The 25,005-nt window shown below is 37.3% G+C and overlaps 1 pseudogene; it reads right to left on the minus strand.

Moving 5' to 3' along the window:
* LOC126949041 (MICOS complex subunit MIC26-like) overlaps positions 1–13,154 on the minus strand; it is a 36,066-nt pseudogene extending 22,912 nt beyond the window's left edge.
* Between the last annotated feature and the right edge of the window lie 11,851 nt (positions 13,155–25,005).

The raw sequence follows: 25,005 nt of genomic DNA on the forward strand, positions 1-25,005 counted from the left end.
GATATTCTATGGTTTCTGTTGTGGTAATAAAAACCTCCAATATCTTAACAGCTAATAAGAACAAACATTTATTTCTTGCTCTTCTTATACATTATTTCTGGCTGACTGCACTCAGCTCCCCATGTCTTATCCATCAAAAACCCATGCTGGAGCAACAGCTTCTATTTGCTTCAACTTGTTTTCATAGAAGAGGGTAGAAGCTAAAGAGGCTGATTCTAAACTATGAAGTTATTTCTAAAGATTATCTTTGGAAGTGTGTAATAACATGTATTATTCACTCACATTTCATTGGTCAAAGCAATTTATGTGGCCAAGCCTGACAGTGGGTAGAGGAAGTTTACCCAAAGGCAAGAAGGGGTGTGAATATTTGGGATCAGGAGTACAATTTTATTTCATTGTGTTAACCTCCTGCATGATAAGAAATGTTTCCGTAGACCTCCAGACAGGAATACAAAAGTGGCACAACCAGATCTATAGTATCTGGGTTGAAACATTTTTTACTGATAATTGTCAACAGAGTATATTAGGTAGTTTAAGCATGACAAAGACCTCCGTGCTTTTTTTTTTTTTTTTTTTTTTCACTTTGCTAAGATTGAGAATAGGAAGACATCTTTCTTTACAAGTAATTTCGCTGCCTTCCAAAAACCTTGGTGATTAAAAGGGTATGACTAGAGAATATTTTTTCTTTCTCAAAAGTTAAAACATATTAAGGAAAAAAGGGAAAAAAAGAAGCAGTGAAGCAGCCTAATCGTAGTCTTTTCAGAACAACAACAAAAAAGGAGATAGAGAATAAAATATTCTAATAATAACTCCAAATGATCTGTTAAACGGACCAAAATAATTACTGCTACTGTATCAATAGCCATATGCATGTTATAATATGCAATACTTTGTAACATGAAAATCTGTTCTCTTGGATGAATTAAAGATAATTTTCTGAGATTTTGCTAATACGTACAGGAAGAAAATAGAATACACTTGAACTTGCTTCCCAGGGATATTGAGAAAGCTAAAAAAATCTACAATTCTTTTTGTTCCTTCCAATTCCTAGTTAGTAGCATTTTTTTTTTTTTTTTTGAGACGGAGTCTCGCTGTGTCGCCCAGGCTGGAGTGCAGTGGCCAGATCTCAGCTCACTGCAAGCTCCGCCCCCCGGGTTCCCGCCATTCTCCTGCCTCAGCCTCCCGAGTAGCTGGGACTACAGGCGCCGCCACCACGCCCGGCTAGTTTTTTGTATTTTTAGTAGAGACAGGGTTTCACCGTGTTAGCCAGGATGCTCTCGATCTCCTGACCTCGTGATCCGCCCACCTCGGCCTCCCATTTTCATTTCATTAGAAGAATGGCATTTTTCCTTCTTGATTTGGGGGTAGTTAACGGTCAATACTTCCTATGTAAACGTCATCTTTATTCTGAAAGTAGATTAAGAAGCTAAATGAAATGTATGCATACAATAAATTCAGTGATATTAAATGCCTTTTCCCAGGAAAATGAATAAATGTGCTGCCTGCTTAATAATATTTTGATTGAAAAACATTCTGATCAACAGTTATCTCTTTTGAGCTAGATGGACTGATTTTATGTTAGTAATTAAGATACTTAGTACACTTTATACTTCTTTATGGTTTCTATACTATGTTCTTCCTTTCTGTTTTAATAATAATTTGTGGAGGAATATGAAAAAAACTTCCAAAATAAATGGCAGATTTTTCACAAACTTGTTTGAGATCAGTTATTTCTTTTTAAAATCTTATTGCTTTCCTCTCTTTTATTGATATTGAGTCAGTATCTTCAGTAATAGCTGAATAACCTTTTTTCTTAAAATATAATAATATATAACAGCTGGAACAAATGAGAAATACTATTGTTAAAAGACATATTATTTCCAGTATGTGTATAATTCCTGGTTGAAGGCATTTATATCTTAGGAAGAAATGAAAAGAAATGCCAAACTATGATGCACGTTTCACTTCACAGCCAATATGGTTGGAGGATTTATTAAATGAAGGTCAAGGAAAAAATTAAAACCAAATATAGACATGAGCTAGAATTCAAATTAGATCACAGAAAATGTAATTATTTCTTAATTAGCCAGATTCTGTCTCCTTAGTAGAAAATAGGAAAATGTGGGCCAACTGCAATAATTCTCTGAGACTTCTGAGGGCTCATTTCAAAACTCATGACTTGAGTTCAATTCAGAGAACAGCAACATTGAGAATCTGGAACACCTGTTATTCAGAGTGAGACTGCCCTTTGCAGTTTCACTTCCTATAATGCTAGTGGGAACGCCAAATGTAATTTTATCTCTATGACTGACCCACTCCGTAATTTATTTGGAACCAAACTGGAGTACTATATTTAACTTGCACCGACTTGACAGAAAAATTCTTTGAAAACACTGTCTTCAGAATGTCACAATAGTAGCCTTTTGACATCATACAGACGACTTATAATTATCCCACGCTTATTGTATCTCTTCATATGTAATGCCTCACAGAAAGCTATGTGGAGTGAAGAAAATGTTTAGTGTTAATTGGGCTTCTGTAAAAGCATTGCTTTTTACCAGTATTGCATCAGATATTCAGATAACTAAAAGGCAGGAGCCCAGTTGAAATACTCTTTATTGAGGCCTATGCAAAAAATAGACTGTAAAACTTTGGCATAGTGAGACATGATCTAGTTACAACAATGAGCTCAGTGCGTTAATTTGAGTCATTTTGGTCAGACATGGGACACAGTGAAGACATTGAATTTGAATTTAACTGTGTGATTTCCTTAATTAACTTAAAGTTAATATTCTAATTTTGTGATTTTGTCCTGAACCTAAAGTTGTGACTATTAATATAATTCTGATAAAATAATTTATTTTATGGAGTATATTTGGTTAATTCTTATAGTCACCTTATGAGATATTTGAAGAAACAAGAGATTCAGAGGGTTCAGATGTTTGAGGTTCCACTGATGGTTAAGTGAGCAAGCCAAGATTCAAGCCAAATGTAGTGTAGTTGCGAAGCAGTCTTCCCTTATTGTTTTGTTACCTGTTTTTATCTTATTTACCCAAATCTGAATCCCAATTTGTTACTCATGATGTTAAGAAAAACACTACATAATTGTTAGTACCCCAAATTTACTCATGCTCTTCTGTCATGAATACATGCAAACATTTCATGCCCGTGCAAGCACATCCACTCTCCTCCACTCCAGGGAGAAGTCTCAGCTCCCCTTGGACACATTGATAAACTGCCTCGTTACTCAGTTTTTAATCTGTAAGTTGTCAATAAAATAAAAAATACTTATTCCATGCTAAGGATATGATGACAATTGAGTTAATATAAAATTTTCATAGGAGGGCTTAGTGTGTAGTAAATACTCATATTATAGTAATATAAGCTATTAATATTATCACCAATAGATAAATCTTAGCTTCTGTGCCCCTGTATTTGAAAGTACCTGCTAAACATATAAGTATTAGTTATTCCTACTGTCATTCTGTTCATGTAGCAATAAATGATTTCTCTTCTGAACTTGAACTGTTTATTATTCTTATAATTTATTGTCTACTCGGAGCCTTCTTTTTTGTTATTGTTGTTGTTGTTCTATAGTACTACACATTTTTCACTGTCTAAATTTTAACATAATTGTCATAGGATTAAATGTATAGTTCTTAATTCTTAATTCAAGTATAAACTTCTCTGTACATTTTAATATTGTTTTAAAATGATGTCTCATTTTAGCACCCAAAGCCCAGCATGATATATTGCTCATTTTAAGTTCTCAGGATGCATTTTCTTAACCTTGAACTCTACATAGTTAAAATGTAAACTTTCAAAACTGACTAATTCTTACAATATTAAAGGGAAAGTTGAAGAGAATCCATCAATTAATTCATTCATTCTTTCTTTAAGCAAGTGCTACTGAGTTTCCACTAGGTGTTAATATCTGAGGTAAAAATATTGAATAGCTAAAAATATTTTTCTCATGAAATTTAGAATAAGGCTTCTTGAACGTAATTACGTAAGACCAGGGAAGCTTGTCAAGATGCAGGTTCTGATTCACTTCCTCTGGGATGGAGCCTGAGCATCTGCATTCCTACCAGCTCCCAGGTGGTCCTTATGCCCCTGGCCCTAAGAACACATAATGAGTAGCAAGCACCCAATACCTTCTAGAATACTCCATATTGCATATTTATCTCTCTTTCCATTTCTCCTTGGAGCAAGGGGGAGCTTCGTTTGCAACACCCTTACACATCCTCCCCAATCCAGAGTAAGTAAATACATGAAATTGAACAGTGGCCACGTAAGCCCTGAATGAGAAAGAGGCTTGTAACATGACTTCAACTACTAATAAGCTTGCTGTGTCATATGTAAAACTCCTCTCTTATACACTGTTATCAATTATGTTTGCCCAAAAGATTTTACCTAGAAGCTTAGTTAGAGAAGGCCACAATGTGGTCTCTGAACCAAAAGAGTATTTTCCATTGGTAAGTTGTATTTTTAGTTCTAGAATTTATTAAATTTTGGTTGTGTGGTAAAAACCTGTTCTACAGTCATGCCAGCTTCTGGGATTTCTAGGTCTTGGGGCCTGACAAAGTAAAGATAATAATACTTTACAATTCTAGCCCAGCTTTCATTTTCTCTCACCATTCAAGAAATGCAAGAATGTGAGTCATGAATAGAATTACAATAAGTGATTTTAATTATGTCAAACTTTATAAAATTCTACTAATCTCTAATTTATAATGGTCATAGAAGCCCAATAATTTTATTGAATAATTTACATTAATCATGCACAAAACTATATTTAACATATACGGTGTTCATGTCTAACCTCTTATTAGGAAAAGCCTATCTTCTCTCAAGTTTTTGCTTTGAAATTTGATGTGAAGTCAAAGCCAAATGAAGTCAAATACAATCTCTTAAAACTTGCCCATGTGATATGGTTTGGCTGTGTCCCCACCCAAATCTCAGCTTGAATTGCATCTCCCAGAATTCTCATGCATTGTGGGAGGGACCCAGGGAGAGAGAATTGAGTCATGGGGACTGATGTTTCCTATGATATTCTTATAATAGCGAATAAGTCTCATGAGATTTGATGGGTTTATCAGGGGTTCCTTCTTTTGCTTCTTACTCATTTTCCCTTACCACTGTCATGGAAGAAGTGCCTTTCACCTCCTGCCATGATTCTGAGACTTCCCAAGCCATATGAAACTGTAAGTTCAATTAAACCTCTTTATTTTGTAAATTGCCTAGTCTTGGGTATGTCTTTATCAGCAGTGCCAAATATTGACTAATACAGTAAATTGGTACCAGTAGAGTGGGGCATTACTGAAAAGATACCCAAAAATGTGGAAGCAATTTTGGAACTGCGTAACAGGCAGAGATTGGAACAGTTTGAAGGGCTCAGAAGAAGACAGGAAAATGTGGGAAAGTTTGGAAATTCCTTGAGACTTGTTGAATGGCATTGCCCAAAATGCTGATAGTGATATGGACAATAAGGTCCAGGCTGAGGTGGTCTCAGAAGGAGATGAAGAACTTGTTGAGAACTGGAGAAAAGGTGACTCTTGTTATGTTTTAGCAAAGAGATTGGTGGCATTTTGTCTCTGCCCTAGGGATTTATGAAATTTGAACTGGAGAGAGATAATTTAGATTATCTGGTGGAAGAAATTTCTAAGCAGCAAAGCATTCAAGAGGTGATTTGGGTGCTCTTAAAGGCATTCCATTTTATAAGGGAAGCAGAGCAAAAAAGTTTGGAAAATTTGCAGCCTGACAATGTGATAGAAATGACAAACCCATTTTCTGGAAAGAAATTCTAGCTGGCTGAAGAAATTTTCATAAATAAGGAGGAGCCAAATGTTAATTCCCAAGACCCTGAGGAAAATGTCCCCAGGCCATGTCAGAGACCTTCATGGTAGCCCCTCCCATCATAGGCCAGGAGGCCCAGAAGGAAAAAGTAATTTTGTGGGCCAGGCCCAGAGCCCCTGTGCTACGTGCAGTTGAAGGACTTGGTGCCCTGTGTCCCAGCCACACCAGCCATGGCTGAGAAGAGTCAACATACACCTCAGGCTGTGGCTTCAGAGGGTGAAAGCCCCAAAGCCTTGGCAACTTCCTTGTAGCATTGAAGCTGTGGGCACACAGAAGTCAAGAATTGAGGTTTGGGAACCTCCGCCTAGATTTCAGAAGATGTGTGGAAGCACTTGGATGCCCAGGCAAAAGTTTGCTGCAGGGGCAGGGCCCTCATGGTGAGCCAGTGCAGAATGGAAATGTGGGGTTGGAGCCCCCAAACAGAGTTCCTACTGGGGCACTGCCTAGTGGAGCTGTGAGAAGAGGACTACTGTCTCCAGACCCCCAGAATGGTAGATCCACCGACAGCTTGCATGCACCATGCCACAGACACTCAATGCCAGCCCATGAAAACAGCCAGGAGGGAGGCTGTACCCCACAAAGCCACAGGGGTGGTGCTGCCCAAGATCATGGGAACCCACCTCTTGCATCAGCATGACCTGAAAGTGAGACCTGGAGTCCAAGGAGATCATTCTGGAGGTTTAAAATTTGACTGCCCCACTGGATTATAGATTTGCATGGGTACAGTAACCCCTTTGTTTTTGCCAATTTCTCCCATTTGGAATGGCTGTATTACCCAATACCTTTATCCACATTGTATCTAGGAAGGAAGTAACTTGTTTTTGATTTTACAGGCTCATAGGTGGAAGGGACTTGCCTTTTCTCAGATGAGACTTTGGACTGTGGACTTTAGGGTTAATGCTGAAATGAGTTAAGACTTTGGAGGACTGTTGGGAAGGCATGATTAGTTTTGAAATGTGAGGACATGAGATTTTGAGGGGTCAGGGGCAGAATGATATGGCTTAGTTGTATCTCCACCCAAATCTCAACTTGAATTGTATCTCCCATAATTCCCATGTGTTGTGGTAGGGACCCCGGGGGAGGTAATTGAATCATGGCGTCTGGTGTTTCCTGTGCTATTCTTGTGATAGTGAATAAGTCTCATGAGATCTGATGGGTTTATCAGGAGTTTCTGCTTTGGCTTCTTCCTCATTTTCTCTTGCCACCACCATGTAAGAAGTGCCTTTCACCTCCCGTCATGATTCTGAGGCCTCCCCAGTCATATAGAACTGTAAGTCTAATTAAATCTCTTTCTTTTGTAGATTACCCAGTCTGGGGTATATCTTTATCAGCAGTGTGAAAATGGACTAATACACCATGTTACTAGCTTTGGAATATTCCTCAAATTCTTTTCTGTCTCTCATTTATTAAATGGGAACATCTCAGTAAGATTTTCAAAGCAATATCTGATTATCTTGACCAATGTCAAGATTATTGCACCTGCCCTAATTCTGCCCTTGAGAATTTTCAGTTTTAGAGCAGTTTCCTCTATATGCATGTGTGTATGCACACATGCCAGTTTTACAATATCCTTCATATCAAGATCAAATGAAAAATTATATTGTTGTCATAGTCTTGAGGTAATTTTGTCAGTCAGCTCCTAGTGACTCATGCTCAGTAAGTAGCACCATGACCATGAAATATGCAAGGTCCATTGTTATAATGCAGAATAAGATTTCCATTTTTATAATGCATAATAATTTTTCAGTTTTGTGCCATATGAGTGCAAAAAACATATAACAATGGTGATGCTCTGAATGAGATTTTAAATTACCATAGTTGGTCTCCTCATTGGGTTGTAAACCAAAAAAAGAAAGAAGATTGAGGCAAGTCTCAATTGATTTTGAGGTTTATTTTGCCAAGGTTGAGGACGTACCTGAAGAGGTAAAGAAAAAAACAACAACAACAAAAAACAAACAAACAAAAAAAACAGAAAACAAATAACAGGAGCATCTGTGGTCTGTGCCTTTTCCAAAGAGGGTTTTGATGACTTCAGTATTTAAAGAAGAGAGAGCTAGAGGGAGAGGAAGGAGAAAAAAAATGGTTGGTGAGGATAGGCAATGAGACAAGTGGTTACATTCTTATGGGGCTTTGATTAGTACTCACAGAATATGCATTTTCCTTGTAAAAGCAGAGAGTAGAGGAACAGTCAATTACATATCACTCTATATTTTACATAAGATAAGTTCTCCTTCTACAAATCTTCTAGGATTTTGTATCTTCATAAACCCCAGCCATGTAAACTCTCCCCATTGCCTTGGGCAAATGCAATGAATTGTTGTAGATAATAGACAGACACAGCTAATCCCATGAAACCAGAAGGATACACTGGCTTCTTTATTTTTCAACCTCTTGCTTAAAAGAGTCCAAAAAGGCCAGAAAAACCAATAACACCAAGTCTTGGAAAATATCCTGGAGGTACATTTGGAGATATTCATAGCTGTCTAACCCCACTGACCTAAACTTTGCATCTTGGGATTAATTTGGGAGTATGTTTTCTGACACCAACTTGTACGTGGCCTACAATGATGTTGGAGCTGAGACATGCTTTCTTCAAACTGGGTCCTCGACTCCTCCACATTTTCAGATTCACCGTCAGGAACTGAGTAGAGTGAAAGCTCATCAAACTGCATGGGGTTTAGGGGAGGTGAGTCCTTTCTTGGTGCTGCATAGAGTTTGAAGATGAGCAAGCTCGTGTAAGCTTGCCCCGTGGACCTCTGAGTTGCCTTGAATGTGTTACTGGCAGCAGTGACTCCATCAGGGTTTAGCAGGAATTTAACTCTTGATTTGCACTTCTTGAGTATGTCATGTTTGGAGACATGATGGATGTGGACACCAGTAAAGTGTATATTTGGTAACTGAATCTATGTGAATTTTGATTTGGAATTTGTATGTGTTCTTCTCTGTTGCATGTATGGCAAATCTGTCTAATTGGTAACTGCAAGAGCTTCCTCCATTCTCCTGGGATATCTCATGACTACCTACCATGTTTATATGCCTTCTGTCCCCACAACTTCGTCAAGAGTACTTTATAACTTTGGTTACTCCACTGTAATGGTCGATTGTGTGTGTCATCTTGCCTGGTCTAAGGAATGTCCATATAGCTGGTAAAACAGTATTTCTGGATTCATCTGTGAGAGTGTTTTCAGAAGCAATTAACATTTGAATCAGTAGACTGAGTGAAGAAGATTACATTGATCTTTCCCAATGTGGGTGGGCATCATTCCATCAATTGAGGTCCTGAATAGAACAAAAAGGCAGAAAAAGGGCAAATTCTCTTTATTTGAGCTGAGACATCCATCTTCTCCCGCACTTGGACTTCATTTCTCCTGGTTCTCAATATTTCAGCCTCAGATGGGGACTTATACTATCAGCTCCCTAATTCCTAGGCCTTTAGAGTTGAACTGAATTATACGATTGCCTTTTCTGGTTCTCCGGCTTGCAGAGAGCAGATCACAGGACATCTCAGCCTCCATTTCCACATATATTCCTTTAAGTATCATATATATATTCTATTGGTTCTGTTTCTTGAAATAACCCTGGGTGAGTCGACATGGTTTGGTTCTGTGTCCCCATCCAAATCTCATCTTTAACTTTAATCCGCATGTGTCTAGGGAGGAACCTGTAATCTCCACATGTCGAGGAAGGAAAGTGATTGGATTATGGGGGCAATTTCCCCCATGCTGTTCCCGTGATAGTGAGTGAATTCCCATGAGATCTGATGGTTTTATAACTGGTAGATTTACCTGCGCTCTCACTGGTTCTCCTGCTGCCTTGTGAATAAGGTGCCAGTTTCCCCTTCCACCATGATTGTAAGTTTCCTGGGTCCTCCCCAGTCATGTGGAAATGAATCAATTAAAACTCTTCTTTGTAAGTTATCCAGTCTGAAGTAGTTCTTTACAGGAGTGTGAAAATGGACTAATACACTAATATAACCACAAAACCCTTATTTAAGTCAGACTAAGCCAAACCAATTATAGAAATGTTTGTGCATAGCCTTTTTTTGTATGTAATGTATACAAAGTTTTATACTTGCGTTCAAAAGTGAGTTTGATCTTCTTTCCTGTGTTCTTCTTTTCTATTTGGGGGATCAATATAATAAGGTTTTCCAACTTTTTCCATGCTATTTGGGAGTCAAAATTACAATAAAATTGTCAAGTAAACAGGAATGTTTTCTGCCATTTGCCATTTGACAATACTCTGAAAAATATTTAGAAAACATTGTTTCTGTTAGATATTTGGTAAAATAATTGATAAACCAACGACGTGCCTATTTTCTTGATTAATGTTTATATTTAGTTCATTTTTACTGAGTTCCTCCAGATTTTTGTCACTGCTTGAGTGAATTTTGTCAATTTTTATTTTAATAGAGAAATTATCTTGGCATCAAGACTTTAAAATTTATTGTATGACATTTACATATCTGTAGTTAAGTATCCTTTTTCCTCCTAGTGCTATTGATTAGGCAGAATTTGCAAAGGTTGTGCATATTATTTATCTTTTCAAGGATCCAGATTCTTTAATTTACTTTTTAAATTGCTGTTTTATTAACTTCTACTTTTTATTTAATTCTCTATTATTTCCCTTAAAATACTTTTTGCCTTTTTTTCCCCAGGTAATAAGAGTCTCATACCTTTTCCCCGATCTTTCTAATAAATGCACTGATTAAAAAAATTCTTATTTTCACACGAGTATACTCTAGGCTAATCATTCTCCTTTTAATGCTGTGTTCGCAGCATTCTATTCAGGTTTAACTTACAGCATGCTCATTATTATTAATTTGTAGATAATTGCTGTGTTCGTTTGTGAGAGCTGCCATAACAAAGTACCACAAATGAAGTGGGCTAAACAGCAAAAATTATTGTCTCACAGTTCTGGAGGCTGAAGTCTGAAATGAAGGTGTGGATAGGGTGGATTCCTTCTGAGGGCTATGAGAACAGGATGCATTCCAGGCCTCTGCTCTTGGCTTTACATGGCAATCTTCTCCCTATGTTTTCAGATTGTCTTTTCTCTGTACATGTCTTTATCAAAATTTGACCTTTTCATACGGACTTCACTTAGATTGTATTAGGGGCATAACTTACTTCAGCATTACCTCATCTTAGTTTAAGTAATTATAGTCATGCCGCACTTAACTATGATGATATATTCTAAGAAATGTGTCCTTAGGTGATTCTGTCATTGTGCAAACATTATAGCCTGTACTTATAAAACCTAGATGGTACAGTTTACTACACACTTTGGCTATATCGTATGTCCTATTGCTCTTAGGCTACAAAACTGTACAGCATATTACTGTACTGAATACTGTAGGCAATTGTAACACAATCAGTATCTGTGTAACTAGATATATCTTAACATAGAAAAGGTGCAGTAAAACTGTGATATTATGATCTTATGGGACCATTATCATATTTGTAGTCTGTCATTGACTAAAACTTTATTTGCAGTATGTGACTACATCTGCAAAGACCCTGATTTCAACGTGTGCATTTTGTGAGGTCACAATTAGACCCATAACAATAAGAAATGGAAGCTTTTTCCATTGTTTCATGATAAACAAATGTAGTACGAATATTTATTCTTTTTGGAATTGATTAAAATTATTTATTTGGAATTTCTTTTTAAAAGTCTAATTGGTTTTTTACTTAAATACCTTAAATCTCTATTGTTTCATTCAGAAGAGCTCATGATGATGAAATCTTTTTGATAAATTGTTCTCAGGAAGTGAATACTTTTATATTTCCATACAGTTAGGACTTTCTGAGGAAAGGGAACTAGAACCTAGGTTTAAAGACTAGCCTTGGAAGCTAAAAATCAATTAAAGAGTCAAAAAATCAATGGCGAGATTATTTCAAATGTGTTTACATTTCAAAGGAATATGAAAGCCCTGAGCCATGGAGACATTTACATTCTGAAGGATTATACACCATTACAGAACAAGAGTTTCTCTCTGTCTCTGTCAGAAGGGGAGAGGGACAGCAAGTAAAGAGACTCTAAGATTAATAACTTCAAGTTTCCTCCTCTGAAATGCAAGAAACCAACTAATATGGTTTGACTGTGTCCCTACGTAAATCTCATCTTGCACTGTAGTTCCCATAATGCCCATGTGTTGTGGGAGGGACCTGGTGGGAGGTAACTGAATCATGGAGACAGTTACTTCATTCTATTCTCATGAAAGTGAGTGAATTCCACAAGAATTTATGGTTTTATAAGGGGCTTTCCCCTCTTTTGCTCATTCTTCTCCTTGCTGCCACGATGCGAAGAAGAACATGTTTGCTTCTCCTTCTACCATGATTGTAAGTTCCCTGAGACCTCCCCAGTCATACTGAGCTGTGAATCAACTAAACCTCTTTCCTTTATAAATTACCGAGTCACTGATATATCTTTATTAGCAGCATGAGAATGGATTAATACAGTAAACTGGTATGGGGTTGTGGGGTGCTGGTGTAAAGACACCCAAAAATGTGGAAGCAACTTTGGAACTGGGTAACAGGCAGAGGTTTTAACAGTTTGGGGGGCTCAGAAGAAGACAGAAAAATGTGGGAAAGTTTAGAACTTCCTAGAGATATGGAGGGCTCAGAAGACAGGAAGATGTGGGAAAGTTTGGAACTTTCTAGAGACTCGTTGAATGGCTTTGACCAAAATGCTGATAGCGATATGGACAATGAAGTTTAGGCTGAGGTGGTCTCAAATGGAGATGAGAAATTTGTTGGGAACTGGAACAAAAGTGACTCTTGCTATGTTTTAGCAAAGAGACTGGCAGCATTTTACCCCAGACCTAAAGATACGTGGAACTTCGAACTCAAGAGAAATGATTTAGGGTAGCTGGCAAAAGAAATTTCTAAGCAGCAAAGTGTACAAGAACTGACATGGGTGCTCTTAAAAGTGTTCAGTTTTATTCATTCACAAAGATATGGTTTGGAATTGGAACTTACATTTAAAAAGGAAGCAGAGCATAAAAATTTGGGAAAGTTGCAGCCTGATGATACAATAGAAAAGAAAATCCCATTTTCTGAAGAGAAATTCAAGCTGGCTGCAGAAATTCACATAAGTAATGAGGAGCCAAATGTTAATTGACAAGATAATGGGGAAAATTTCTCAAGGGAATGTCAGAGATCTTCATGGCAGCTCCTCACATCACAGGGCCAGAGGCCCAGGAGGAAAAAAATGTTTCATGGGCTGGGCCCAGAGCCCTCCTGCAGTGTGCAGCCTATTGAATTGCTGACCTGTGTTCCAGCTGCTCCAGCTTGGGCCATGGCTTCAGAGGGTGGAAGCCCCAAACATTTGCAGCTTCCGTGTGGTATTGGTCCTGCAGGTGCACAGAATTAAGAATTGAGGTTTGGGAACCTCTGCCTAGATTTCAGAGGATATATAGAAACACCTGAATGTCCAGGCAGAGGTGTGCTATAGGGGCAGAACCTTCACGGAGACCATCTGCTAGGGCAGTGTGTAAGGGAAATGTAGGATTGGAGACCCCACACAGAGTCCTCACTGGATCACTGCCTAGCGGAACTGTAAGAAGAGGACCATGGTCACCCAGGCCCCAGGCCCCTAGACCCACTGACAGCTTGCACTGTGTGCCTGTAAAAGCTGCAGACACTCAATGCCAGCCTGTGGAAACAGCCAGGATGGGGACTGTACCCTGCAAAGCTATAGGGGTGGAGCTTCCCAAGGATGTGGTAGTCTACCTCTTGCATCAGCATTACCTGGATGTGAGACATGGAGTCAAAGGAGATCATTTTGGAGCATTAACATTTAATGACTGCCCTATTGGATTTTGGACTTTCATGGGGCCTGTAGCCCCTTTGTTTTGGCCAATTTCTCCCACTTGGAATGGGTGTATTTACCCAATGCCTGTACCCTCATAGTATCTAGAAAGTAACTGACTTGCCTTCAATTTTACAGACTGGTAAGTAGAAGGGATTTCAGATAAGACTTTGGACTTAGACTTTTGCATTAATGCTGGGATGAGTTAAGACTTGGGGGACTGTTCGGAAGGTATGATTGTTTTGAAATGTGAGGACGTGAGATGTGGGAGAGGACAGGGATGGAATGATATGGTTTGGTTTTGTCCTCACACAAATCTCATCTTGAATTATAGTTCCCATAATCTCTATGTGTGGTAGGATGAACCCAGTGGTAGGTAATTGAATCATGGGGGTAGTTTTCCCTATCCTGTTGTTCTCATGATATTGAGTGAGTTCTCATGAGATCTAATGGTTTTATAAGGGAATTTTACACCTTTTTTTATTGTTCTCTTTGCTGCTGCCATGTGAAGAAGAACATGTTTCCTTACCCTTTCACCACGATTGTACGTTTCCTGAGGCCTCCCCGTTCATGCTGAACTGTGAGTCAATTAAACCTCTTCCCTTTACAGATTCCTGAGTCTTGGGTATGTCTTTATTAGCAGCATGAAAATGGACTAATACACCAACTTTTGCAGGGTCTATTTGACTTAAATGTCATATCTACTAAAAAGGGAAGAAATAGAGCATCAGAAATTTGATGTTTTTCATGCTGTGAATAAATCTGTCTTGGCTTAGACACTTTATGTTGGCATTCATGCTAATATAAGTAAATATTAATATTAAAAATTTAATGATAACATATTTTATAAATTCTACTTTGTATAGATTTCTTAGATGAATATATGATCAACTAGGTTTTCATATTCAAAATTTTAAGTCCCATTTTCTTGGGAAAAATCTAGATGTTCTAAATCTACCTTTTCATAGTTTTGCATACTTTGCTGTGTTGTCCTATTAAGCAGTTCCCTGCTGACATATTTTATCATCTGCTACCAACTCTGCACACATTTCGTCTTAACTCTGTCAAAAGACAAATATGCAAATAGGTAGTTTAGGCTTTGGAATATTGAGTGCTCTCAATTCTGGCTTGACAAGGGGATCTACATCTTTTTTTTTAATGCTATTTTTTCTATGTTTAAAAAGTTACAGTATTTTAGATGAAGAGCAGATCTTTCATAAATACTTTTCTACATGAGCTCAGGGTCATACCACCATTTCAGGACCCAAAGCACTAATGGGGTATTGGCATCTTCTTTAGGAGAAAAGGGAGAAGGTACTAAATAAGTTATAAGACTGAAATGTGTGGAGAACTGAGAGAATGAAAGACTCCTTCATTTGCTGGATACTTGTCTGACAAAACAAAAGTTACCTACAGAAATGGTCTGGCCTGGGCATGGTGGCTCATCACTATAATTCCAGCACGCAGCTGGAGGCTGAGGCTGGAGGATCACTGGAGCCCAAGGGTAGTGGCGCATGCCTGTAGTCCTAGCTACTCAGGGCTCTGAGGTGGGAGGATTACCTGAACCCAGGAGGTCGAGGCTGCAGTGAGCCAAGATCATGTCACTGCGCTACATCCTGGACAACATAGTGAGACCTTGTTCCAAAAGAAAAAAAAAAAAGAAAGAAACATATGGATTGAAGGCATTTTGAAAGCTGCTCCTTTGTTTAGAAAAGAGTTCTTTCTGATGTTTCTAATTCTATATTGTCTAGTAATAATCAGACGCATCAAGCCAAAGTGTTACCATTATGTATTATATATAGTAACCTCACTGAGGTACACTCAGAGTTTGAGATCCTGCAGTTTTCAAGACCTACTGATATAAGACTTTCCACACACATGAATACATTATTGTTGAGAATAGGAAATCTTGGATGCTAAAAGACTGAATATGACTTCTGTGTGATTTGTAGTTTTACACTGAAAGTCATCACATTACTGAGTATAAATAAGAAAACATGAGGAATTAGTACAATGGAATGTTCCACATGTATTCCAAAGGATTTGGTTGTTTGAAATATTAAACTTTAAAAGCATGGAATTGTGTTTTACTCATTTATTACATGTCACTAGAAATTTGACCTTATATTGGTAAACTTAGAAATTTTAGTTGAGTCAGTAGACTGAGGTGCAAAAGTGTATAGTTCTTTGAAGTGAGATACAGTCCAATCTCAGTTTTTCCAAGTGAGATACAATCCAATACCATTTACTTATTCTGTGACCTTTGACAAATCACTCAGTCTTCCTAAACTTCTCAAGTTCCTCTTCTTTAACATAGAAATAATGTCTATACTCACCTCAGGAAATTGGTTATGTTTAAATGAATTAATATATGAAAATGTTTTAGTGCAGTACTTGGCACCTAGTAAGCATTGAATGAATTATTTATTATTGTTACTAATCCTAAACTAGAAAAATAGTCATCCCAAAGATATGAAAAAGTTCTTTAAGTATCCATCAATATTGACTGTGGGCCAGGCATTGTTACAGGTGCTCCAGAAAATGTGGTAAGCAAGACAGAGAGATCCCTGTCTTCAAGGAGTTTATCTATCAGTGGTTGTGAGGACTTTGGGTAAGGGAAAACAAACAACAAACATGTAAATGAATATAGAGAGAAGTAAAATTATTTATATGTGGACAAACATGCAATTTGGTAAAGAAGCAGAAGAGGATGAGGGTGGTGAGGTATGTCTTTAGACGTGACATTTGAGTTGAGGATGACAAGGAGAAGGAACAGTGAGTGCAAAATGACAGGAACAGTGAGTGCAAAATGAAAGGTTATCTTCAAAAATTCGCAAGAAGGCCAGTTACCTGGAGCAGAGTAATGTGAACAGTGGTATGTGCTGACAGGCATGCATATTACAGAAATTTATATTAGAGGATTTGGGAGACCACATAGTTAAGGAATTTGGAACTTGTTGATTTTGCAATGGGAAATCATTGGCAAATTTGGAGGAGGAAGTGACATGACCTGGTTTTCATTTTAGAAAGATTTTTCTGGCTACTCTGTGGAGGATGGATTTAGAGGAGCAAGAGCTAAAGCAAGCACAGCAATCAGGAGGTTATTGAAATAGTTGTCATGGAGCATGAGGCTGACTTGAACTAGGATTTGCATTGAGGGTACTGAAAAGTTGTTAAATTTGGAATATATTTTTTCAGTTAATACGGGTGAGTTGGATGTGAGGTGTGAGCAAAAGAAAGAAATGATAGACTTTAGAGTTCTGTCTGTCTGCTTAGGCAAGCCAACAGAGAGGCTCATTTTTTGTTGTTTTTGTTTTTTGACTAAATAGAATTAACTACAGGCTATAAAATAAGGATATAATAATGAGACAGAGAAAAACAAACGACAAGAACAAAACTCCAAAACAAAACAAAAACAAATCAACCATGTATTATGAAATCAACATTTTAATTCAAAAGTTCTGCATTTTAAGAAACCATCTAAAAATGTTTGGTTTGACACTTTCTCTCTTACTATTTTGAGTGGCTTCCTCACGAAAAATGTATCTTCATTTATTGGCATTCTAGATAGCATTCCTGTCTCCTCTTGAAAAATGAAGACGATAAAGGATATTTTTGACTGATCCACTCTGCTCAGGAAATGCTTGCCTTAGTTATTCATGTAATATGTGTTAAAAATGGTTTAAATCATAGTGAAAAATTAGAAATGTACAGTAGAAGTAGATCTAAGCCACTTTATAGCACTGAATTTCAGAACATTATTATGAAAATCTGTCACCCTACAATTTGGTGTTTATTTATGAGCTTTCTCATAATTAAAAAATAGGCTTTTTATTCACCAAAATGTAAAAAAAGATGTTAGGAAAAGTCTTCTAAAGTTAAAAAGAAACTCAGTAAACAAAAAGGGCAAAAACTACAAAGTGTCATATTTCCTTTGGCATCCAGTGAAAATATATTATTACTGATATCGTAGGCAGAATACTACCATATCCAGAATACTACCATTGTCTGGGTGGGGCCAATCTAATCACGTGAGCCTCTAAAAGCAGGGAACTTTTTCTGGCTGAAGTCAAGAGAAATGTGGTTAAAGATGAATTGAAGGAGACCTGAACTCTCAGAGCAACTCAACTCAGATTTCTGGAGAGGTGGCCATATGGAAAACATGAGAAGAAATGAAGGAAAACCCAGAAGTAAAGATGGTCTGCCTGCTGTAGTCTGAGTGTGTCCCTCAGAATTCATGTGCTGGAAATTTAATGTCCAATGTAACAGTGCTGGGAGGGAGGACTCTGCCCTCATGAATGGATTAATGCCACTGTAAAATGGGCTTGTGGGAGTGAGCTGACTCCCTTTTGTTCTTTTGCCATGTGAGGTCCCAGCAGGAAGGCCCTCACAAAATGCTAGCTTCATGATCTTGGACTTACCAGCCTCTAGAGATATGAAGAAGTAAATGTTTGTTCTTTATAAATTATCCAGTCTGAGATATTCTTTTGTAGCATCATAGATGAACTGAGACCACCCTCTTTTGCACTCCCCATCAGTCAGCAAGATTTTTGTTCACAAAAAAGCTGAATCCAGGAAAAAATATAAGTAGACTTGGAAGTGGATGTATCTCCAGAGCCCCCAGCAAAGAATGCAGCCTCGATTTTGGCTTTGTGAATCTCTAAACTGAGGACAAATCTGCATTATTTTGTACCTGTACTTCTGATAATAAACAGGTGTTATTTTAAGCTGCTAAATTTGTGGTAATTTGCTATCGTAGCAACAGAATATTAACACAAATAATGGAAAACGACCACAAACAGTAAGACACAAGACAGAAAAGACAATCCTTTTCTAAATATTCATTAACATAAAATTATTATTCATAATGTATACTATCAACTGTAAAATGGATTGCCTTCATTTTGATTTTAAAAGATATTCGTTTGAAATTTAAAAAGAGATTAACTTTAGGGAAGAATTATGCTTTACTTTAAGTTGATTCCGTGAGTAATTTTCACTTGAAAAGTTTAATAATTTCTTCTAGCTATATTGTGTCATTCAATAAAGCTGAAAGCTAGCAAAACTAAAAGAATCTTAATAATTAGTAAGACATCAAGGAAACATTGGAAACTTTTTTTTTTTTTAAATCTTTGAAGATTATACAATTTTTACCCCAGTAAATAGGAGAAGTTCTTGGACTACTTCAGCTACATCATTTTGTATGACTTTTGGCACTTAGCTTCCCTGTGACGTATTTTCCTTAGCTGCTAGTGTCAGTATTAATAAAACCTACCTCAGAAAGTTGTTACAAGGGTTAAATGAGTAGGGAATTAGGAGTTAGAATTAGAGACTCACAGCACAAAGTTTTGTATTGTTTTGTTTATCTGAAGGTATTTCTTCATGAAAGGTGGGATATTAGATATAAGTGTGGAGCTAGAGATGCAAATCCCTACAGCCTAACTGCGTGAGAGAAACTCACCTTGCTTATATGTAGCCATGATTCAAGATAAGTGGACCTGCCTTTCCTATTCTCTTCAGATCTATCAGTAGCCCAATGTATTTTAGACATTCTTATTATCTCTATCTCCCATTGTTGTATTTAATTATTAACCTTCACAAATAAAGCTGTGGTATTTCAAGACGACCAACAAAACCTATAAATAAAAAATATTGTATTCCACAGTTTGATTATATTATAGAAGAAATGCCTGCATTGAAATAAAATACCCTGCTAGCTGGGGTGCAAATGTTGTAGGACTTTTTCCTTGGTTTAGCTAAAGATGGGGTTCTTGTTACACAGCCATGAAACATTAGGCTGGCAGACAATCTGAAGGGTAAGGAGGCCTAGGTTTATTGGGTGAAAGGGAAAAAGAAAAAACCTCAGCAAAGCAAGAGAGGTTTCTGTTAACAAGTCCCCATCTCACAGATTGAATCCCCAGGTTACCACACTGGATTTGGAGAGGCCAGGCTCCTACTCCGCTGCAAATGGTGCAAGCTTCCTGAGGCTCCACCCCAGTGTGCACTCCTCCCAGAGCGCAGGCTGGTTGCAGTTTCCCTGGGGACCCCTTTACACTCGGCTGTCTCACAAAGACTGCACGGTATTCCATTTAATAAGATACTGACAGCAGTTCCTAGCTTGTCATAGCTACTTAATGAATGCTAGAGAAATACTTAATGGTAGGCCTCCTTGACTTTAAAATTCATTTTTTATTTTTTTATTTTTTTATTTTTAGACGGAGTCTCGCTCTGTCGCCCAGGCTGGAGTGCAGTGGCCGGATCTCAGCTCACTGCAAGCTCCGCCTCCCGGGTTTACGCCATTCTCCTTTCTCAGCCTCCCGAGTAGCTGGGACTACAGGCGCGGCCACCACACCCGGCTAGTTTTTTGTATTTTTTAGTAGAGGTGGGGTTTCACCGTGTTAGCCAGGATGGTCTCGATCTCCTGACCTCGTGATCCGCCCGTCTCGGCCTCCCAAAGTGCTGGGATTACAGGCTTGAGCCACCGTGCCCGGCCTAAAATTCATTATTATCAATTGCATTTAACTTATCCCTTTCTCACATTGTTAGGTTTTTCCAGTTCCTCTCCCTGGCTCTAGGTATCTGAATATAGGTACTCTTTATTGGCTCTTTAACGACTTTCTCTTAATTCTGAGTACCTTCTTTAGCTAGCTGTGTACTAAAACATCCAAACTGTTTACATTGTAGCCTTAAAAATATATTTTTTAAAATATTTCTTTTGTAGCCTTAAAATATTCCCTGTTTTGCATTATTTTGCTAAGATGACACAGCTTCTAAGATGGAAGCTTCCTAATCATGAACCAAGGAGTTCATGATCTGCTTGGACCTCTTGTTTCTGCTTTAGCGTCTAATGTCAGCAAATATGTTTGCCTTGTAATGATCTTTCATCTATTAGAGGAGACAGATTTGACTAATTCCTTTCCTTTATCTAGGAGTGAATTTAAGAGAGAAGAAAATGAGGAGCTAAGTAGAGAAATATGATGTCATCAACATCATTGTCTAGCTGAAGAGGTATTTCTGCAATCAAATGTCTTCTTACATGTGATTCAAAGATGAAGAGCTGGTCAGGAAGTTCTTTATAACACTAAGAATTGTCTGCTCAAAGTATTAAATGCACTGCCTTTTGACAAACGAGGAAAGTTGAAACGGTTGACCCCAGTCGCCTAGACAATTACCACCCTCATCTCTGTTATTCAGCAATTTTGTTGAAATTGCTAAGGAAGGGAGTGCTAAATTACCAGCTTCAGGCAGCTGCCCTCCCTACTGGCTTCATAGCGAGGTAATATGTATCCTCAGTTATGGCAAATCATATTCTGGGTCTATAAAGTGAGTTAAAATGCTGCACAGAACAGCCAGTTTAAATTACAGTTATGGTTCATTAAAGTGGGCTCTATTACTCACCTAAATCAATTTGGCTGCACAAACAGATGCCATCTATGATGTATACGTTTTCTTTTCACTATTTTTTAAAAAAGACTTTTCTTGGGGAATTAAGCAAAGGTATACTTACTATTGAGTTTCTTAGGCAGTAGAAACTGGGCCACCGCTCAATGAAATAATGTCACCAGGTTCTTTACATTGAATGCTTCATTGCTTTTGATAACTTTGTCCTTTCAATAACAGGTCTGACCTCAGTATTTACGTATACTCCTGGTCTCTTTTCTAAGATCAAGCCAAGGTAAATAATAGCCCTAGTGAGGCAGAGATGACTGTCTCCTTCTCTGGTATCATAATTCCTTTCTTTCTGAATTGTTAGAACCATCCCACACTCAACCAGAGTTCAAACTGGGTAGGTGGCTATCCAGCTAGAAATTATGTTTTCCAGCATCCCTTGGAGCCAAGGATCTTTTATTGGATTTAGTGAATGTGACATAAACAAAAATAATTTTGCCACTTCCAGTTCTTAGCCTGAAAACATTGAACATGTAGACTTCCGTCTCTCTTTCTACTCTCCGCAGGCCAGAATGAAGACGTGGCAACCTCTAGGCATCAACTAAGGTCACACTATACTTGGCAGTGTGACGAGATAAAGGAACTTAAGTTTCTGAACAGCAGAATATAGGCAGAGCCTCCCCAGCGCCATGAGCTCTTTGTGAGAAATAACTTTCTATGTTAATTAAACCACCATATTTGGGGAATATTTTTGTTGTAGCCACTTAAAATTTACCTTTACATATACAGCCTGCTGCTGAATTGCTACCTCAAATGATAATTTCAGTTTAGTTCGTAAAAAACTATAGTTTTTATAGGGACAGAATGTAATTATTAGTGAACACAACATTGGATTGAGACATATGGGACCAGAACTAAGACACAGGAGACCATGGCTTAGTTCTGCAACCTGTGTGAACTTGAGTTAATTCTATATAGCATGATAAATATTTTAGAAACCATCATTCTTAGCAAACTATCACAAGAACAGAAAACCAAACACCGCATGTTCTCACTCATAGGTGGGAACTGAACAATGAGATCACTTGGACTCGGGAAGGGGAACATCACACACCGGGGCCTATCATGGGGAGGGGAGAGGGGGGAGGGATTGCATTGGGAGTTATACCTGATGTAAATGACGAGTTGATGGGTGCTGACGAGTTGATGGGTGCAGCACACCAACATGGCACAAGTATACATATGTAACAAACCTGCACGTTATGCACATGTACCCTAGAACTTAAAGTATAATAATAATAAAAAATAAATAAAAAATAAATAAAAAGAAAGAAAGAAAGAAAGAAAGAAAGAAAGAAAGAAAATATTCTATAGCATGATAGCATGATATAGCATGATAAATATTTTAGAAAAAATTACTGTGGCAGTAAGTAGGAAAGGGGAGGCGGGAAGAATAACACAGACTTGGGGTACGAAGACGATCCTGTAGGGAATTAGGCATTGCTGGTCATTGAAATGCAAATTATTACATGTACAAAAATGGTCATAAATTGATCACATTCTTGAAAATAGTTTACAGAACTGTCACACTTTAAAAGGCTGAGTCATAAAATATCTAACTTCCATATATATATAAAACTTCCATATATATATAGCTTCCATATATATATATTCCATATATATATAGCTTCCATATATATACATAGCTTCCATATATATATATATCTCTTCCATATATATATATATATGTGTGTGTGTGTGTATATATATATATGGCAGGTCTTGCTCTGTCACCCAGGCTGGAGTACGGTGGCATGATCTAGGCTCACTGAAACCTCCACCTTCTGGGTTCAATTGATCCTCCTACCTCAGCCTCTGGAATAGCTGGGACTATAGGTGCACACCACAACACCCAGCTAAGTTTTGTATTTTTTTTTTTTGTAGAGATGTGGTTTCATCATGTTGCCCAGGCTTGTCTCAAAATCTGGGCTCAAGTGATCCACCCACCTCACCCTCCCAAAGTGCTGAGACTGACTACAGGCATGAGCCACCATGTCCAGCCTCTAACTTCCAAATGTTAGACATTCAGATGCAGTTTATGTTGATGTTGCTATGTGACCTTAAGTAAATAGCCTCAGTTTCATCAGCTATACATAAAAGGGGTTTCTATTAAATGAATTCCATTTTCATTTCTAAACTACATGATGCATAGTATTGGATTGGTTCTCTTCCTCCTTGAGATCCCATAATAGTAAATATAATTCCCAAGTTTAATGAAGTGATTTTTTCCAACATTTCTCTAGATCTATATATTTGAAATTTGCTATGCAGGACTGGATAAACGTGCTCCATGTAGTAAAATATTCATGCATAGTAAAATATTTTTAATTAAAATCTCTAAAAAGTCATTTAAATGTATTAGCCATGAAGTGCATGGAAATAAGGAAAGGAGACACAGTATTTTGTTTAGATCTTTTCTCTTTTGTTTCTTCATCTTCCACCAGTCTACCTAGGCTTTAATCAAGAAAGGAAATTTGTCCTAACAACTTATTTTTTCAATTCAATGTGTCTAGACATGTCAAGAAATCCCAGAGAAAAATTGATTATTTGAGGAAGACAAAATGAGAACATGCTGTTTTAATTTCTTCTAATATTTTCCTTCAGATGCTTAGATTGGCCCGGGAAGATTACAGAATTCTTCCCCAGAGATCACTGCAGTGAAATATCTTCCCATAGAGGAAAGAATAATATACAGTAACTACTCTTGGTACATGAGACACCAGAAACCATTAGCAAGGTCATGATTTTTCCAAATTAAAAGACAATAACATAGCTTAGAACTGATTCTTCCTTTATGAAACTGAATTATTTTCATTTTTGAGTCTGGGTGTTTGGAGAAAATAGGAAGGGATTCTAATCTTTTGCAATTTAGGTCCTTAAAGGTAATGAAACCTATCTAATGGATTGGTAAAGGAAAAGTCAATATTTCCACATTTTCTGTTTTATGAAACATGTCACAGTAAACAACATTTTTTTCTCCTTCTCGATACAGCTCCCTGAATATTAGGAGGAGAAAAACATTGCCTTTGAAATGAGGTGATTTTAAAAATTTTTTAATTTTATTTTTATTTTTTTTATTTTTGCAGCTAAGAACCAATTATTTTGGCAACACTCTATGGTTAGGTTACTAACAAAAAGGTTTGTATTAAAACAATACCCTTCTCAAAAAAAATCACGTGGTCAGTAACAATTTTCAAAGTCTTTAGTTAAAAAAAGATCAAGAGCAGCTGATTTAATGTTATAAAGAAAAGATAAGCTTTAATACTTTTATCATTTAGTATTTTGACACATCATACTTGAATAGTAGGACAGTAGATGATATTTTTATCCAATAGTTTCAAAACACAACTGCTACTTTGTCAGATCACAGAGTTGCAAAAGTGTTATAATGTCTGTGTATCTTCTTAACAGCCTAACCTTATCTGTTGGTTTCCTTATGAGGTGTTTTCAACCTATGCATAAACGGCTTTCAGTATTCACGGCCTCATCGAATCCCCAAATGCAGGCTCTTAGAAACTTTCCTTTATTTTAGTTCACAGTATGCTTTCTGATAATCACATCCAAGTCTATTTATGGCATTTTGATCATGCAGTGTAATTATCTTTCCACTTTTCTTTCAACTTTTCACATGTGGTATGGTTGGTTACTTCCTGCTGGATTCATTGTTTGATTACTATTATCGAAAACAATGACATGTGTTTACTGATACAATGAAGTATTTTTTAGAACTTAACATAACACTAAAATTTGATTTGGTAAGCAAAGTATGGCGCAGAGTGATTATCTCCTCCTTTCTGTAGAGACTAAAATTAAATTCACTTTAATAGAGGTTACATATTTATATATTTTCTATTCAACCAAAAACTGATGCATTTTCTTGTTAGTGATTAT

The sequence above is a fragment of the Macaca thibetana genome, chromosome 2 (genome assembly GCF_024542745.1).
Source record: "Macaca thibetana thibetana isolate TM-01 chromosome 2, ASM2454274v1, whole genome shotgun sequence".
NCBI lineage: Eukaryota > Metazoa > Chordata > Mammalia > Primates > Cercopithecidae > Macaca > Macaca thibetana.